Here is a 17,348-nt window from a genome sequence, read left to right as displayed (position 1 = left end):
CGCTCTTGCCAAATGAACCTCCACTTTCTAGGGAGGAGGAGCAGGGGGCTGCGCTGATTGCCAACTGAACTCCCTCTCCACAAACATGAGTACTTTTGGTGCCTTTATTCATGGAGCTTTTACATTTGAATAATTCAAAATACTTGATAAAATATTTGTTTTTTAATATAACATCTCAGTAGTGGTAATCAAAGAAAAAATAGATTTTAAGATGGAGCCCTGAATAAAAGTTGTTTGCAAATCTAATTGAAGGGACAAAGTCTAAAGGAAAGCACGTAAAGGCTGATCTTTACCCGTCAAAGCAAACCTGTGGCAGTTTTGTATTTTGGAGTCTACGTATTTCTCTTCCCATTGCAACTGATATTCATGAAATGCAATGACAGGAGCCTAACAGCAATTTTAAAAAGATGAAGTATCGTTCCCTTAATTAATGTCTACAAAGAGATTTAATGATGAAAAGTGCCATTAAGTGCCAAGTATTATTAATTATTTTCTGCTGTAGGAGGCATAGAGTCCTCATTATATAGTGTTTTAAATATCATAAAATATTTACAAAATAAGTTAAAAAAATGAAAACAAGCTGAATAAAAAGGCATTTTCCATTTTAGGTGAAACTAAGATCAAAACCCAAAGGAAAACTCATTTGCATCACACGTGAGGAGCCTTCAATAAATGCTCCAACGATGTCTGGCACTTTGCTCGTTCTTTTTCCACATCCCTTGTACTTCTGCTGTCTGCACAAGCCGAGGCAGGGTACTACTTAAAATTTTGGCACAAATGTTAATTTTATCTGACGGCAAACACATCTGGCATCCCACCCTTTCCAGCTTTGTCTAGCCACCTACTTTGGGGCTATCCCTTGAGGACGAGGTCTCTGAACTAGCTTCTAAAATTCCCTGGCTTTAGGGGAGGAAAAACTCAGAACTGTTTGTAATCTCTGGGTCTGGTCTAGGCTGGAGTCCATCCTCAGTCCAGTCTCAGGTTGGTCCAGAATTAACAGGTCAATACCCTTATTTAGTTGAACACTGACTTTGTGCACTCTACTGTGCCAGTTCCACAAATTATGCATTGTCTACTAGAGAACTTTACTTCCCTAATTACTATTGTCTTAGTCTGTTTGGGCTGCTATAACAAAATACCATAGACTGGGTGACTTAAATGTTTGTTTCTCACAGTTCTGGAGGCTGGGAGGTCCAAAGTCAAGGTGCCGGCAGATATGGTGTCTGGTGAGCACCTGCTTCCTGGTTCTCACATGGCTGTGTCCTCACATGGAGGAAGGGGCAATGGAGCTCTCTAGGGTCTCTCTCTCTCTTTTTTTAATATTGGCACCTGAGCTCACATCTGTTGCCAATCTTCTTTTTTTTCTTCTTCTTCTCCCCAAAGACCCCCAGTACATAGTTATATATTCTAGTTGTGGTCCTTCTGGTTGTGCCATGTGCCACCTCAGTGTGGCCTGATGAGCGGTACCATGTCCGCGTCCAGGATCCGAACTGGCAAAACCCTGGGCCACTGAAGTGAAGCACGTGAACTTAACCACTCATTCACAAGGCCTCTGTTCTTCTGACCTAATCACCTCCCAAAAGCCCCACCTCTAAACACGATCACAGTGGGGATTAGGTTTCAACACATGAATTTTCGGGGGACACAAACGGTCTATAGAAACTATTTTATTGTAGGCCAAGCCTTATATTTTCTTGTGAGAGAGAGCCAAAGTAGGGAAGTTCAGCTGGCAGGAGAAAGTATTAAACTTTTGACTTTTTAGATTTTCTCTGAAGGCCCATGTGCTCTAACCATTTGTGGAATTACCTTGGCTACACAAGGGACCAGATGTTCTTGGGGTTGCAACCCATTGTTCCTGCATTTAGCCTCCTGGCTGGCTGGTCGCTTGCTTGGATTCAGCCCAGGACAGATGGCATCACACTAAATCAGGGGAGGATGACGCATGGTTTCCTGATCTTCCTTCAAGTTGCTACTTTGCTTGTAAGAGCTCATTTCCTGGGAGTCCAAATAATTACATTTCACCTGTACTATGTACTCCATAATTACATTATTTTCTTAACTATGCTTGATGACAAAGTTATCAAAATTCAACATGATCAAAACCAAAATAAAATCTGGAAGCAAAATGTCTCTCGCTGTATCATCACAGTAATTTATAAATAGGACATTTTGTACATTTCCTGGAAAGGAAGTAACTAGATCCTTGGTTAAAACTACTCTGATAGTTGGCTACTTTGGAACCAAATGGTGAAAGTTTTAGAAATACTGTGGCTTCTCCTTAGCATAAGTGAGTGTGTCTAGGGAGTATCTCCCCAGGAGTGGAGGGTGGGTGGTGCTAAAGAAGCGTCCGAGGGTGGCGGAGAGGACATTCACAGTAATGCAGCTCGGTGAAGCTGAATAGAGTTTCACTCTGATTCCTTGTTCTTCCTATTCTCCGGCTCCCTCTCCCTCGGCCCCTTTCACCTCCTCCTTCTCCTCTTCCTTCTGCTTGAGCTTTTGTTTCTTTTCCTCTTCCTCTTTCCTCTCTGCTTCCCTCTCTCCGTTTTTCCTCCTTCATGGGCATTCAATCAACATATCCTGACTTGATGTGAATAGAAGGCGCCTGTATTCCCTAAATTTTTCTTCTTCCTGAAAATTCCAGGAAGTTGAGACAGGATATCTAATAGTAGCAAAAGCTTTTGGATATATACCAAGTAAGCCTTGCAAAGATATTTAAAGATACTGAGCTTTGATCAAGGATACTGGCACCAGCTTGTGCTTAGATTGTGCCTGTGGAATTTCAGTGGGGCTTGTTCACATTCGGCCTCTCTGCTAGTAACAGGAGGAGTTGCACTTAGAATATGCAAGAGAAAAATTTCGTTCAAAAATGCATAAGATAATTTGATGGGGGCTTTTACAATTTTCCAAATGAAGCAGTTTTTCTGGTTATGGTTTGCTGGGAGTTCTCTGCAGCAGGTGATCCTCAGAAACCTGACTTTGACAGCTCTCCTTACTCTGTCTTTATTCTCACGTATCCCATCACTTGAGGGTAGCCAAACCCACTAGAGGATTTTTCAATGTATGAAATGGCAGTGTCTGCTTCAAATGATAAGTTCTAAGAATTGGCTTTACGTTTGGCTTTACATAGAAGCAGCAGGGGAAGTATGATTTGAATAACGTGCTGTAAGAGACACTGGGGGCACTACCCTGTCTCTTGCTAACTCCTCTTCCCTAGTGACTGAAACACTGCCTTTGGACATGCTTCTTAGGGGTCCCTCTCATTAACGAAGTCTGCGTGAAATGACCTGTTCAAGTAATTCTTACAAGGGCAATGGGGACTCATTGTCTCCTTTTCTCTCTAGAGCCTTGGAGATCTCTAACTGCCTATAGAAGAAGTGATACTGAGGAGGAAGGAAACAACCCCAGGTGAGTCAGGAGGCACGAAAGGCTGACTTTACCTGCTTTACAGTTCAGGGGAGGGTTGGCTTTTATCTGAGATGCTGTCTGGGTACCAGGGATCTTGTCCATTGGAGGGAGCCTCTTCTCAATGTTTTGGTGAAAGGAATTTCCACAATAGCTATTTTGTGCTTCTAGGTCAAGGTGTTCTAGGTCTTAGGACACTGGGGTATGATCCTCTGCAAAACATCGCTGTTCTCAAGCTGTCTGCATGTGAGATTGTGTATCACACCAAAGAACTTATTTTTGCTTATTATCTTTTGTAAGACACCAAGTGTTAAAGATACTCACCTCATCAGGGCAAGTGAGCCATTTAGTGCCACTGAATATCTTAGCCCTGTGACGCACTGCAGGCCTCCAGCCTGGATATTTTATTACCTTCTATGCAGATATATTGAAATGAGATGCTCATCACCACAGGTTTCTCCCCATTGTACATATCCACATTCACTCTCTGCACTGGAATTGTCTGCCTAACGGCCATATGGGAACAATTTTTCTTGCCAACACTCACAGACTTACAGGATTTCTATTTTGCATGGCTTTATGCCACATATTTAGCTTAAAGGCACGTAAAACAAATTTTAAAAAACAACCCAGCCCCACCAGAGAAGAAAGAAAAAGGAATGAAAATATAAGCAGATGATTTGCAATGTAGGACGAAAAGCGGAAATTTTTTGTTGCTGATGGCGTATATAACGTAGTGTTTCTTTGAATGTCCCTTTCTATGGACTGCAGTGATTGCTCATTTGTACTGAGGAAAGGTGCTTTAGATTAATTTTGGAAACTTCAATACTGCACTGTGCTAAACTTTAATTATTTCACTTCCTGCTTGGTATACTAATGTTGTGATTACCCTTGAAAGTGTGTTACCGACGATGATTTATGCAAAACCCAGTTAGCTCCACAGCTCCATCAGTTTCAATTAAAACAAGCCACGGAGGGAGCGTGCGGCTGCCGTGGTGGCTGTGGGTTGGCAGACTCTCACCAGCAGGTACAGTCCATTTACTTAAAGCATCACCTTTGTTTATCATTCTGGAACCATCTCTTCCATGGTGCAACTAACCACTGAGAGAGGAAATTGTCGAGATTTGGTCTGCTAGTCTTGGATTCAGGCTGAAACCATCCAGGAAAATGTATTTTATCTGTACTTCTCTGCTGATATAGGACGTTTTGGGCCAATCTTTCCCCCTTTTGAACTGTCCAAGAGCAGACATGGCCAAAAGAACTATTGGGAGTTATTGTTTTCTGATTTCAATGAACAGTGTTTGGTCTGTCTCCAGGGACTGTGGTCATATGGAGTGAATCACAAAGTATGTGCTTTCTACTGGGAAGCACTGTTTCTGGATGACTTCAACTATCGAGAGGTCACAGGGTTTTTCATGGCGCATCCCCAGGACGCAGTTCCTTTAATTACTAATTTGGTGGCACGGTTATTGAAATCTCCTGTCTACCTGGCAGCCCTTCCTAAATCTATTCCAAACGATGTCACTAAGTTGGCCTGCCAGGTCCACGAGGGCTCTTCTTTCTGAGTACCAGAGAGACAGGCAGCCAAACCTGATTTCAACGGCAGTTTCATTTTAATCACATTTGGAAATTCTTGACTACAGGCTGCCCATTTATAAAGGCAAGGGAGCCTGTACCTGCCAAGTGAGGGCTTCCTGGACAGCCTGCCAGGACCAGGACCTGATTTCCAGCACAGAAAGCGAAGTGCATCCACCTTTATCTTTTTTTACAGAGACCCACAGGTTGTATGGAATCGTAGAATGGTGGCACTGGGAGAGCCAAGGCTCTTCAAGCTCAGGTGTGGTTTCAAATTGATCCTTCTTTCTCACTTCATCTTCTGCCGGCTCCCCTCATACACTCTGCACCTGGCACACACACTCGAAGGTACTGAGAGCATCCCCGCCTCGAGGCTTTTGCCCCACCTGCACTCTGCACCTGAAAAGCCAAACTCATATATTTTGAATGGTGTTTTTTGTTTTTGTTTTTGTAATCCTTTAAGCTCAAATGTTTCATCCTCAAGGCCTTTGACCACCATATTATTCTCCACCCTATCTTGTTTATTTCTCTTATGGCACTTACCATGGTTTGGAAGTTTCCTTCTACATTGTCCGACCCTCCTGCTACGTGTAAGCTCCATGAGGGTTATTTACCACGGCCTGCCCGGCCTGTAGCACAGAGTCGGCATGAAGCGGAGGAAGCGTCACTGTTTCAGTCTCCTGTGATCAGGAAGCAGACTTTCCAATCCAGCTACAAGTCACATTCCCACTCACTCAAAAGGCATTTATTTATTTACCACTGTACGAACCACGCCCTAAGATGTGCTTTTCCAGGCAGATTCTTATTGATCTGTTTGCGGAAGGCAATGTCTTGCTGTGCTCAGTGTAGACTTCGAGTTGAGATCCACCGTGCCCATTTGGGGGGTTAGCATTTGTACTCAGGAGAAGCGTCATTAGCTGGCGCAATAATGGTTCATGCCCCTGTCTGTCATTGCTTCCCTGGACATACTGTCATGCCATATTCCAGTGATGGCCACCCTCTGCCCCTAGCAAGGAGAGTTGACAAATTAGCTTAATCTCACTCACTCTCCAAACACTAACCTGTACCATCCTTGTATTTGTCTCCCTTAACTGCCCTTTTGTTGACATTTAGTTGCAATATCGTCAATTTATGTCCTCTTTCTCCATCTACCAATACTGTACCATTTCCTTCTGTTTTTACAACCTAATCCTTGAAAACACACACTTCTTGTGATATTCATGCCCTTAACCTTGACTTTTTAACTCTCTCCTCACCCCATCTTTCCCCGTGGCACCATCAGGCCCCCTGTTAAGTTCTCTGTTCTTCTCCACAAAGCAGAAGCTGCATTCCAGGTCTCTCCCGTGTTTCTTCCTCTGCCCCTCAACTGGCCTGACCACAACCCTATTCCTATGTCGTATTTGCAGTGTGAGCTGCACAAAGGGACAATGCCTAGGGCCTACAGGAGGCTTAAGGACACTGATTTTGTCATCGGACAGTTGCTCCGGTCCTGGTGCTCCCAGCTTCTAGCTTTGTAATCTGATGAAAGTCGCAACTGCTGTGAGAATTGACTCCTGCATAAAGATGAAATAATAAAACTTCATGATTTTTATTGTGAGAATTAAATAATGTATAATGGCCTTAGCGAAGTTTGGCACACAGAACATAGACAATAAAGTCAGCTATTTCTTTAGAATAGTGTTGGGAGGTTCTTCACCATCGAATAACCAAAGCCTAAAAGTACAGCATTAGTAGTTTCTTTCTTTGGAATAAGCATTCCTTTTGTGGTCCTTTAGGAAACAATATACCCTTAGGGCATTGTATCCATCAGGATTCTGACGGGAAACAGACGGCACACTCAAAAAGTTTTAACTAAAGAGATTTTAATAAAAGGTGTGGGCAGAATTGAAAGGAACTCATAAGGGATGAGGAAGCTCCCAGGGCCCAACAACAGCAAGGAGCTAATACTGCCCGTAGAAAATAACACGGTGCCATTCCAACAGCAGGGAATAATACAGAATAAAATTGCAGCTCATTGTTTGAGCTTCCACCCTGTGTCAAGTTATGTGCTAGGCTGATTGACGGCTCTAAAAGAGCTTATAGTCAAGTGGGGTGGTGGGGGACACAAGCTACTAACTGCAGTGGTCCTCAGACTCCAGCTTGCATCAGAATCAGGCGTGGGACTTATTAAAACACAGACTGCTGGGCCCCAGCCCCAGAGTCTCTGATCCAGGAGCTCTGGGGTGGGGCCTGAGAATTTGCATTTCCAACAAATTCCTGGATGATGCTGATGCTGCTGGTCCAGGGCCCCACTTTGGGAAGCATTGAACTGTGACAGTATAACAGGATACTAAATACAACTATTCCTACAGTTTGGGGAGCAATGGCCTCAAATTTGGAGAACAAGTGACAGATCAGCTATGCAGAAGAGGCTACGTGTGTGTAAAGCTGCCTTCATAATGCTTAGCTCACTAATCCCTTCAAGGCTGTTTAAGTTTAGGCTGGGAAATGGACCCAAGAGCCCCGTAGTAAGGGCTACTCTAGAGATAACCATCAGAATACCTTGGTCAAGTGGAGGGGCTTTCAAGAAATCCATGTGATAGGTGTCTCCTGGAATTTGGGGGGGTGTAGGAACTGATTCCCTGATACACACCTGAAAAATTTAAACGCACAAGGCCGGCTAGAGAGGTGCAAGCAAAGACACAGGCGGTATTGGGAATGGCCTACACTTCCGTGGCTTGCTGGGGCAAAGATGGGTGAGTTTTTCCCTAGGTCAAATGGACTATCAAAAAACCACTAGCCTGGAGTTGTCTTAAAGAAGATTCTGTCAGATTCATAACCCAAAATATAAAATGATTATCCACAGGTCCATACTGATATAAACAAATGATTGAATAAATAAACAAATGGATGAGAATAGACAAATCTCCCATACAGAAGGATTCCAAATAATCTCTGTAGCTACTTTCCTCAAAGTGGTGGAACATAACTCCCCCTCCCTCAGTGTGGACTGCACATAGTGACTTCCTTCTAAGGAGCACAGGGTGGAAAGGGAGAAACATAGAGTCACTCTCGAGGAGAGAAACCTGACAAACACAACCTCAGTCAGGTGATCAAGGTCCATCCACCGTGATAAGTCATGATGAGAGCATGTACCCTTGATATCGTATGATGACAATGCCACTTTACCTCTGTGGTCTTCTTCCCCCGAAGCCCGTAACCCCAGTGTAATCGTGAAAGAACATCAGACAAATCTCAATTAAAGAGATTCTACAATATAGCTGACCAACAGTCCTCAAAACTGTCAAGCTCACCAAAACCAAGAAAAGTCTGAGAAACCCTCACAGCTAGAAGGGGCCTGAGGAGACATAATGAATAAATGCAATGTGGTGTCCTAGATAGGATCCTGAAACAGTAAAAGGATATTGAGTAAAAAAATAAGAAAATCTGAATAAAGTAGACTTTACTTAATAATGAAGTTTAGATGTTGGCACATTAGTTGTGTCAAATGTCCCATACTAATGTAAGAGGTTAACAATTTTGGGAAACTAGATATAGAGTATATGGGAACTCTCTGTACTGTCTTTACAACTTTTCCATAAATCTAAAACTATTCTAAAATTAAAAGTTTGTTTTAAAAAACATCCACCCAGTTGATCATCTGAGGGGCAAGGTGAGGATTGGAGGACGATCCTGCTGGGGGGATGGGCATAAGCCAGGGGTGAAGGGAGTCATTTATGGCCAGCTGGAAGAAGCTTAGCTTGTTCAGGGAATGAAAGTAAGATGGTCTCGGTGGCAGAGGAAGGACAGGGTGGCTCTCTGAAGACCCCACCAAATCCCCACCAAAGAAAGAACCAACGTTTGGTCATCAGAATACACAGTTGGCCTTAACTCCAGAATACAACCGCATTAGCCATGTGACACTAGAACTTTCCACTGAATTCACTACTGTCACTCTCACTCCCCTGTGCTCTCCACACCCAAACAAGCAGTAGCCTAAATAAGTAGTTACTAAGTGAGAGAGAAAGAGGAGCAAAGAAGAGAGAAGAAACCAACCACCCGTGCACTTGGTAGAATTTGAAGCCCCCATGTGGCCTGAATGATAAGAAGGGTTAAGCTTTGTGTTGAATGACAGAATCAATTACTGATAGTTGATTTGTCTAGACTTTCAGTTTCTACAAGCATACACCATTTGTTAAAACTTGAGAATGAGTGGAAAAGCTACAGGATCTCCCCAAGACTATACAGAAGAATAAAGGGAAAAAACTGTATCCAAAAGCTCATGTTAAAAAGGCGTTAAGGACAAAAAATCAAGTTGCTTTCTGCTTGTATCCTACTGTGTTCAGCTTGTTCAAATAACTTGTTACAATTCATTGTACTGTGTTCTATTGAAGATGTAAGTAGGAGAAGTAGGAAAAATTATAGAGGTAACATTTCAGGTAGATTGGAGTGATGAATATGAGTTTTCCACTGAGGGGTACTGAATTAAAGCAAAGGGGAGGAATTTCCAGGTCGCGTGTGGGTGTGTGCACGTGCACACACGCACAAGCACACGTACCCCCTACAGCAGAACACAGGAGCAAAGGCAGGGGCGTGATCAGTGCAGGGCAGGCCTGAAGCACAGTTCAGTGCAGCTGGGGGCTAAGGATATGTTACCTGTTCCTTACTAAGAAGAGACTTGCAGTAAAGAGTGTGGTGTAACTTCTCCAAGAGAAAGTTAACATGGACCTGGCATGGAGAAGATGAGGGAATGGATCAAATTGACATTTCTTGAGTAAAATGAATTCCTCCTGGAGATTTTGTGATGTGAGGTGTAAAGGAGCAATAGGAATCAAAGCCAACTTTCCGTTTCAAGACCTGATATGGTTGATTAATGACACCAAAAATCAACATGGGGAAATCAAGGAGAGCAGGTTGGATGTGGGTCAATCTGTGGTTCCAGGTAGTCAGCTCGGTTTGAGACTCTCAGGGGACATCCAGGAAAAACCATTATGCCACTCAGAGTGCGAATTAATTTATTAGTAAACTCGTATGCTTCCTTGTAAGCCTAGCTAAAGCGTGCCTTCCTCTCAAAGCTTCTCTGATAACGCTTTATTCTTATTCTCCTCTAGTCCCTTATTTCCCTCCAAAGCACAATCAATCACTCCGTTCTATGTCATCAACACTGAACAAACCTCTAATACAGTACTTAAATCAATGTTTCATCAGTGAAAGGGAATTCCTTTCCCTCTAATTAAAACTTGCTTTTAGAGGAAGATCTAATATATTTAATTACTAATTAATTAATTACTAATGAATAAGAAGTAAAGAATTGACAAGTCATGTGTTGTCTTGTGGTGGCCATTATATTTCCATTTTAATATGACTCAACCTAGAGCATTGTGGGAGAAAATTAGAGTCAGGGCAATGACAAGATTATCCAGGGTATCAAAAGTGGGCTTGAGTTTTAAAATGTTGAGAAATGTTGTCCTGGGCCAATGACCTGTTGTCCGATGATGACATTGTGGACCTCGGCTCACAAGGGAAAGGTCACCCCACACACAGGTTTGTCCACTGGAAGCACATGAGCACACCTGCACCTGGCCCTGCATCTTTAGGTACCAACCAAGTGATGGGATCCATCTCACCTCTGTTTTCTCTTGGGGACTGTTCACATTTACATGTCTCCTGGCTTTCCTTAAAACATGAAGGCTATCTTGTAAGCCTTTTTTCTAGATTCCTCTTTCCCATAAATACATTCCCATTGAGCATCCAAAAGGGAATTGAACCTTCTGGGGGCTCCCAACTTGCCAGATCAGTATTTTTATATGGTTGCAAGTCTGTTTGTACGGTGCACACAGAAATAAAAATATTATTCTCCATGGTATCAACTGTTTTTCTCATCCTTAGATTTAATGGTAAAGCTAGTAACCTTCTGTAATATTTAATAGAGTTTCATTCAAATGCAGCCCAATTTTCTCCTGAAATAACATTCCGCTTTAAGCACTAGAATTTGTATGCCAAATTTGGCCCTATAAAAATAACGGAAGATATAAATTTTTACCACTGAGTTATAGGCTTTGGAAAAGAGAAGGCTAGTAATGAAAAATGTCATACAAACTGAATAACTAATGCCAATAACAAATGCCGTCTCCGTAATGCATCTTACACACGGTGGAATTAGCATGCGGGGCACATCCGAGCTCAGCCCGGAATGAGGTGCAAGCTTGCTCACTCAGCACCTTTGGTTTTCGAACTCTATCATCTTGCTTACTTAGTAAATTTAATGTTGTGTAATTTATTTTTTATTGCCTCATTTGTAAGTTTCTCTTGCCTCAACCTAAGATATCTTTAGGGGCTTAGACTGCCTATTACACTGAGATATTCATTTTTATCAAAGGATAAGAACTCTTGATAAGTAGGATGAGCAGCAAACACTGCAGTTTATTGGAACCAAGAAAGAAGATGCCACATTGTGCTCAGAAATTATCAAAACAAGGATGGATGGAGGGCCAGAGAATCACAAAGCGTTAAGCAGTGAATACTGCCATCAACGAGAAGACCTCTAACAAATTATTAAAAGAAAATGCATTCCTATCAGCATCAGCATTTTTCCCTCTCATGAAAGATTAGAGTCTTTTATAAGCAATTTGCTCAGATATCATTTCTCTATTCAGAATATGTATATATATATTTTTTTTTCAGTTAGCACAAATCCTACTACTCTTCCTCTCTTCCACTTCCTAACCTCCGTCCCTTCTACTGTCATTACCATGAGGTGAATTTAACCTTGTAAATCAGCAATGGATCGTAGTGCTCACGAAAGGACAAACACAGGGAAACATATGTTACAAAATGGCAAATCCAGAAACCTATTATCATGCTTCAGGGAAAAAAAATGGCAGTAATTAGAAAATTCAGATAAGTTTAAGGTCTAACCTATAGAGACAAGATTCTGTAAACACTGGGTACTTGGTTAGCCATCTTATGCATCTGTAAGAGACGGTCCTATCATTTCAAAATTAAATCTGAGAGCAAACTAGGAGTTATAAAGAACCTACTAGGTGCCAAACTCTGGGGAGAGACATGAAACAGCAATAACAATTTCTCTAAAAATTAGGACTAGGATAACGTTCTCATGAATGAACCAAATATGAATGGCAAGTGAGCCAGCTTCCCCGGAGTTCCAAGGCATAAGCACGTGAGCACCTGTCTCCACATCACTCCCCTCATAGAAGTGGAAACCACTCAATTTGCACTCATGTGTCCCGTCTGTCTATGACAACGGGGTCCTTGGAAGTCACTGCAAAATTGTCCAAGGTCTTATTCAGTGTTGGCGCTCGTATCTTGGGAGACAGGCACATGTATTGGTCATGAACATGGACTCGGGGGGTGGGTTATCTGGGTTTGCATCCAGGCTTTCTTGCTTACTAGCCACGTGACTCTGGGAGAGCTACTTAACTACTCTGTACCTCATTTTCATCAGCCGAAAAATGGGGGTAATAAATTAATTAGCATAGAGGTGTTCTGAGGAGAGCATGAGTTCATGTGTGAAGTGCCCAAGACAGTGACTGCCAAATAGGAAGTATTCAGTAAAACAAGCTATGATTATTTTTATCACTTCCTGAAGGATGACAGGAAGATAAAAATTTCTAGTTCCTGTTGGGAAACTTTGCATCATCTGTGGTATTTCTGGAAATACGAAGGTTGCAAGTAGTCCCTCGGTCAGAATATCTTTAGAATTTAGAGCAAGGAAGTTTAACGACGATGTAATGCGGGAGGTAGAGGTAGGGCAGCTTTCTTGTTTTAACACACTTATTGTCTCTACACTTTGATGGTCTTTATTTTTATTTGATTTAAATTCCTCACAGCAGCTTTCTCTCTCAGTGTTGAATTGTGTTGTGACGCGGTTATTATTAAGCTTGCCATCCCCTGAGACGGCGGCATATGAACTGCCACAGCGCGTCTCCTTGCCTGCCTCCTTCCAGCCCAGCCCACCCAGCTCCCTCTGCCCTCCTTCATTTCTTTTTAGCGCGCCTGTGCCCTGCTGCTCCAGACTGAGATTCTGTTCTGACAGCCAGCCTCACCATTTTCTCCAAATCCTTCACTTAAAAGCTCACCTCACCCAAAAACCTTTCCAGAATGAAAATGGAACCTTGAAAGAGAGGAAGTGATGAACCGGAAAGCTACTATCTGCTTCAGCCCTCCTCGCGGCCGTACCTCCCTCTGCTCTTTAGAGCTTCCCAGGTCATACATTGCCCACTTCTCTTTATCCTTTCCCGTTTCTTTTGCTAACCTTTCCATTTCTCTCTGTTTTTCTATCTGTAATCATATACATCCTTATTTTCAACTGCTTTATATTTACCCACATTTTCTATACAATAAAGTAAAAATTGATTTTATGGGTGCATTTGCTTGTTAAGGAAACTAAAACACCAGACTCACTATATTGTTTTAATCAATGTTTTTCATCATGCATATAGTTTCTCGGGATCTCTTATTTCTTTCCATCAGTCAACTATTCGTCGAGTGCCTGTTCTTGTAGGCATCGTTGCTTTTAAGTTCATCTTGATTAGTTTAACTAAAAAGGAAAGGCAAGGAGTAATAAATAATGACATCTTTGAGCAAGGGAGATGCAAATTATGTGACATTTACTTTTCCTGTAAATTAGAAGATAAACTTAATCTAAAATTGCATGGATTACGTTTTATGACCATATTTACATGGAAACATAAATAAACCTAAACCAGGTTAGCTTCCACAAGGAAGAGCTCTGTCTTAGGATGTGCTCTCTCTCCCTAACAGACCATGGTTCCCTGTTCCATCAGGGAAGGCTCCTTCAGCAGGAGGTTCCTCTAGGACCTGGTCATACTGGAGAACACTTGGAGGTGGACACGTGACCTTTATCATTATGCTCCAGCTGATGGTTTACAACTGAATAAAACAGTTGTAAATGTCTGACCAGCTGTGCTCATTTAGAAACCAAATGACAAAGAAATTACAGAGGCTGAAAGGAAATGGCATATGCTACCATAAGTTGAATAACAATTTCAGTGGAACATTTTTTTCTTGGCGAGTGCTACTTTCCAGAGCCTTGTCAGTTTTCTGGGGCAGCATATGTCCTGGCTTGGGTTTTTGGGGCCTGTTACATGATCACATGGTACAGTATAAGGTGTTTTGGGGCCTTGTCTGCTATATTTTTACTTTAAATCATCTTTCATAATTTGGTGCTTAGCTTTTCACAATAGTTAAGTCAATAATGACTTTTCAGTTTGACAAATATGCTTAATTTTGCATAAAGGTAAATACACCAAGCATTTGCATACTGTGCCTGGGCTCTGGAATTCCTGTTGGGGTGGAAGGACCTCGTGCTCTTCTCTGAGCTCTTTTCGTCACCCGTTCTGCTCTCTGGGAATCCTCAAAGGCCGTACTCCTAGTGAGTAGTGAAAGCATCTGCTGCCTTGGGTCAGGGTGGGGACTCAGAGCTCCCTGAGCCCTTGACAAACCCACACTGAAGAACTCGAGGCAAGTGCTTTTTTCCTCCCCAGTGCGATGTCAGGCATTTGCAGTCCTCCCTCAACTACAGTGGAGCAGTTTCTCCCCCATTGACTCAACTTTGTTTTGTTTTTTACTCCAATATATCTTGTTGATTCTACTTTCTGAAAAAGGTGAAGTCAACAATTTTGAGAAACAAACACATCAGAGAAGGGCAGAAACAAATGGCGATGGTTGGGAGCGCGAAAATCCAAGGGCATATAAATTAGGGCAGCAGGTCACAGAGGCACTGCAATTGGAGCACATTTCTTTCTGGAGTGCAATATGCATTAATATTACATGGGCTATTTTCTCCTTTGTCTACTTTACTTACTTTCAGAAGTAGCTTTGCAGTGACCTAGTACCCTAGTTACCATGTTCTTCTAAAGATGTTCTCCAGAGACTGAGGCTGTCTTTTTTCATTGCTTAGCTCCGTTAGTTATGTAGTATGTGTTGAACTCTTGGAAGTTAAAATATGCCTACAAAAATGATCCCAGGGCTCTCAGATTCAGTGGTTTGAGACACTTTGGTAATGTCTGCCTTAAGCCATTACATTGATACTTAGATAAAGGAGGACCCATCGTGCTCTATAATTAGATGAATTCCCTTATTTCAGTGAAGAAAGAGAGAATGAGAGAGAGAGTAAAGAGAGAGACATAAGGAAATAGAGGTAGGTTTTCCTTTTTGCCATCTTTTCACTCCCTACCCACCCAATGGCCACTGTGGAAGAGTAAGCGTCACCTCCCTATGCCCAGCCTAGAAGTTTCTGAAACTTTTTGTACAAAACTCTGCTTTTTAAAGAGAAAGGGGGAATGAAGACTATATAGGAAGACTTTTCATGTATCATATGTATACCCATTTATTTAAGACCTCTGTAAGGGACTTCTGATACTACGAGCATTTAATATTTCCTAGAAAAATATGTTTTAACAGGTGAAGAGTCTACTAAGTCTTTGGTTCTGATAATAAAACTGTTAGGAAAGAAATGTAGCAATCCAAAGCAGTTTAGGCTTGGCCTTCTTTTTTTGGTGATTAACTGGCGTCTCTGTTATTTGTGTAAAAGCGGTGATATTGAATGCACGTGAAGAAAAATAATATAATATGGTATAAAGTTCAGTTGTTAAATATGAAATGAATGTCATGTGTTTGCACAGCTGGCTCAAAAGACATACTTTAATGGTTGTACATAAAAATTTACTGATTTTCAGGGAACTCATCTCTTGCAAAGTCCCCCCTGCCTTTAAAAGTTTTTTTAACTTAACTTGTCTGGCTTATGGATTATGTGGAACATCTAAAACAAAAAAAAACAGTGTGGTACCAAGCACAAGTAACCAACTAGAGAGCACTTCCAAAATAATTCTTTGCGTATTTCTGTGATTACATGAGAAATCTTTCTCATTTCTCTGAAATTGTCAGTAGAATCCTGCCTTAGTAAGCTCTCCCTTGTATTATGGAAGTTGAAAGTCTAGAAGCGACATTTTTCAGAAACCTTTGGAATGATGTGTGCAAAGGTCCAGGCACGTATTCCTTTGTGGGAAGGCCGTGGTTTGATGTAGTCAAAACACACAGGACCCACTCAGGATGATGGGGCTTTGAAAGGAGACACAATAATGGCAGCACAGGGACTGTTTTAAGTGCGTCACACATGCTAACTCATTTATTCCTCACAACAATCCTCTTTTAACATATAAGGAAACTATGGCACAAAGAGATTCATTTGCCCAAGGTGGCGTGTAGAAGATGATAGATAAGTTTTGTTTTATGGTGTCAGAGTGAGAAAATACATTTAAGATGACACAGAATTTCTTCACTGAAGGAATCTGTAAAACTGTTCTGAAGGACTTAAAAGAGGACCCAGATAAATAATGAGAACAACATGTTTCTCTATGAAATGTCCCCAGATTGTAAATGTTAATTGTCTCCAAAATAATCCATAAATTCAACTTAATTCCAATCAAAACCCCTTCAGGATTTTAAACGATGTTTTACAAGGTGATCATTGTATCAAATTGGATTCATCCGGAAGATCATTTTCAACTGGAAGATAAAATTCCCAAGGTTTGCCATGAAACTTTTGAAAGAAACTCAAAAGAATACTATCAGATATTGAAAAACACTATAGTGCAAAAAGCAATGTGGTAATAATGCAGGAGCAGACAAATGATAATGAAACAACCATGGAAGTCCAAACATAGACCCATGCATGTGATCAATGTGGCATTTAAGAGGGAAATGAGTGGATTTCTGAAAAATGATGTTGGAATACCTTATTATTCATTTTGAGAAAAATGAAGTTATATACTTATGCTCACATAAAAAATCCACATGGAACAAATGCTAATATTTATTATAAAAATATTAGGAGAGATAGTCAAGAATTTTTTAAAAAATATTTTAGGGTGGAAGTAGAGCCTACTTAAGCATACATAAATCCCAGAATTTATACAGGAAAGTTTAGGAAATTTGAGTTGCCTGTATAAAGAGAGGAAAAAAACCTTAAATATGATTAAAGACAACATAAACAATGTAGATGGAGACAAAGACATAATGGTGGCTGAATAAGAAAAACACTAGACTGACTTTAACGTGACCACAGGTCTCCAGGGACCCCTAAGGGCTGCCCTGGAAGGTTCCATACTGAAGGCCTCCTGTCCAAGTTAGATAGTTCATTCGTTCTCCTCTCCTCACAAACTTCCAACACCGACTCCCTCCTCCTCGTTCTCAACGGATGAGCTTCATATTTCACTGAGGAAATGGAATCAGCCAGACTGGACCTTTCTTGTCCTCCCGCTAAAGCACCTATGAACCCCCTGCTCTGAAGCTGAAGATTTTGCTTTGTAGCTTCTTGTTACAAATAGATGAATGATTTCAGCTCTTAT

At 41.5% G+C, this 17,348-nt stretch overlaps 1 long non-coding RNA gene across 1 annotated transcript in view; it reads left to right on the top strand.

The window, feature by feature from the left end:
• The window catches only part of LOC123288857 (uncharacterized), a 402,248-nt gene that overhangs the window by 194,457 nt on the left and 190,443 nt on the right, over positions 1-17,348 (top strand). Inside the window, exon 5 of the long non-coding RNA XR_011506858.1 lies at positions 3,342-3,405. This is a non-coding gene — a long non-coding RNA (uncharacterized lncRNA). The remainder of the gene's footprint in view (positions 1-3,341; positions 3,406-17,348) is intronic.

The sequence above is a fragment of the Equus asinus genome, chromosome 11, assembly GCF_041296235.1.
Source record: "Equus asinus isolate D_3611 breed Donkey chromosome 11, EquAss-T2T_v2, whole genome shotgun sequence".
Taxonomy (NCBI): Eukaryota; Metazoa; Chordata; class Mammalia; order Perissodactyla; family Equidae; genus Equus; species Equus asinus.
The sequence above is the reverse complement of the archived record's forward strand: the minus strand, read 5'-3'. Positions and strand labels throughout refer to the sequence as shown.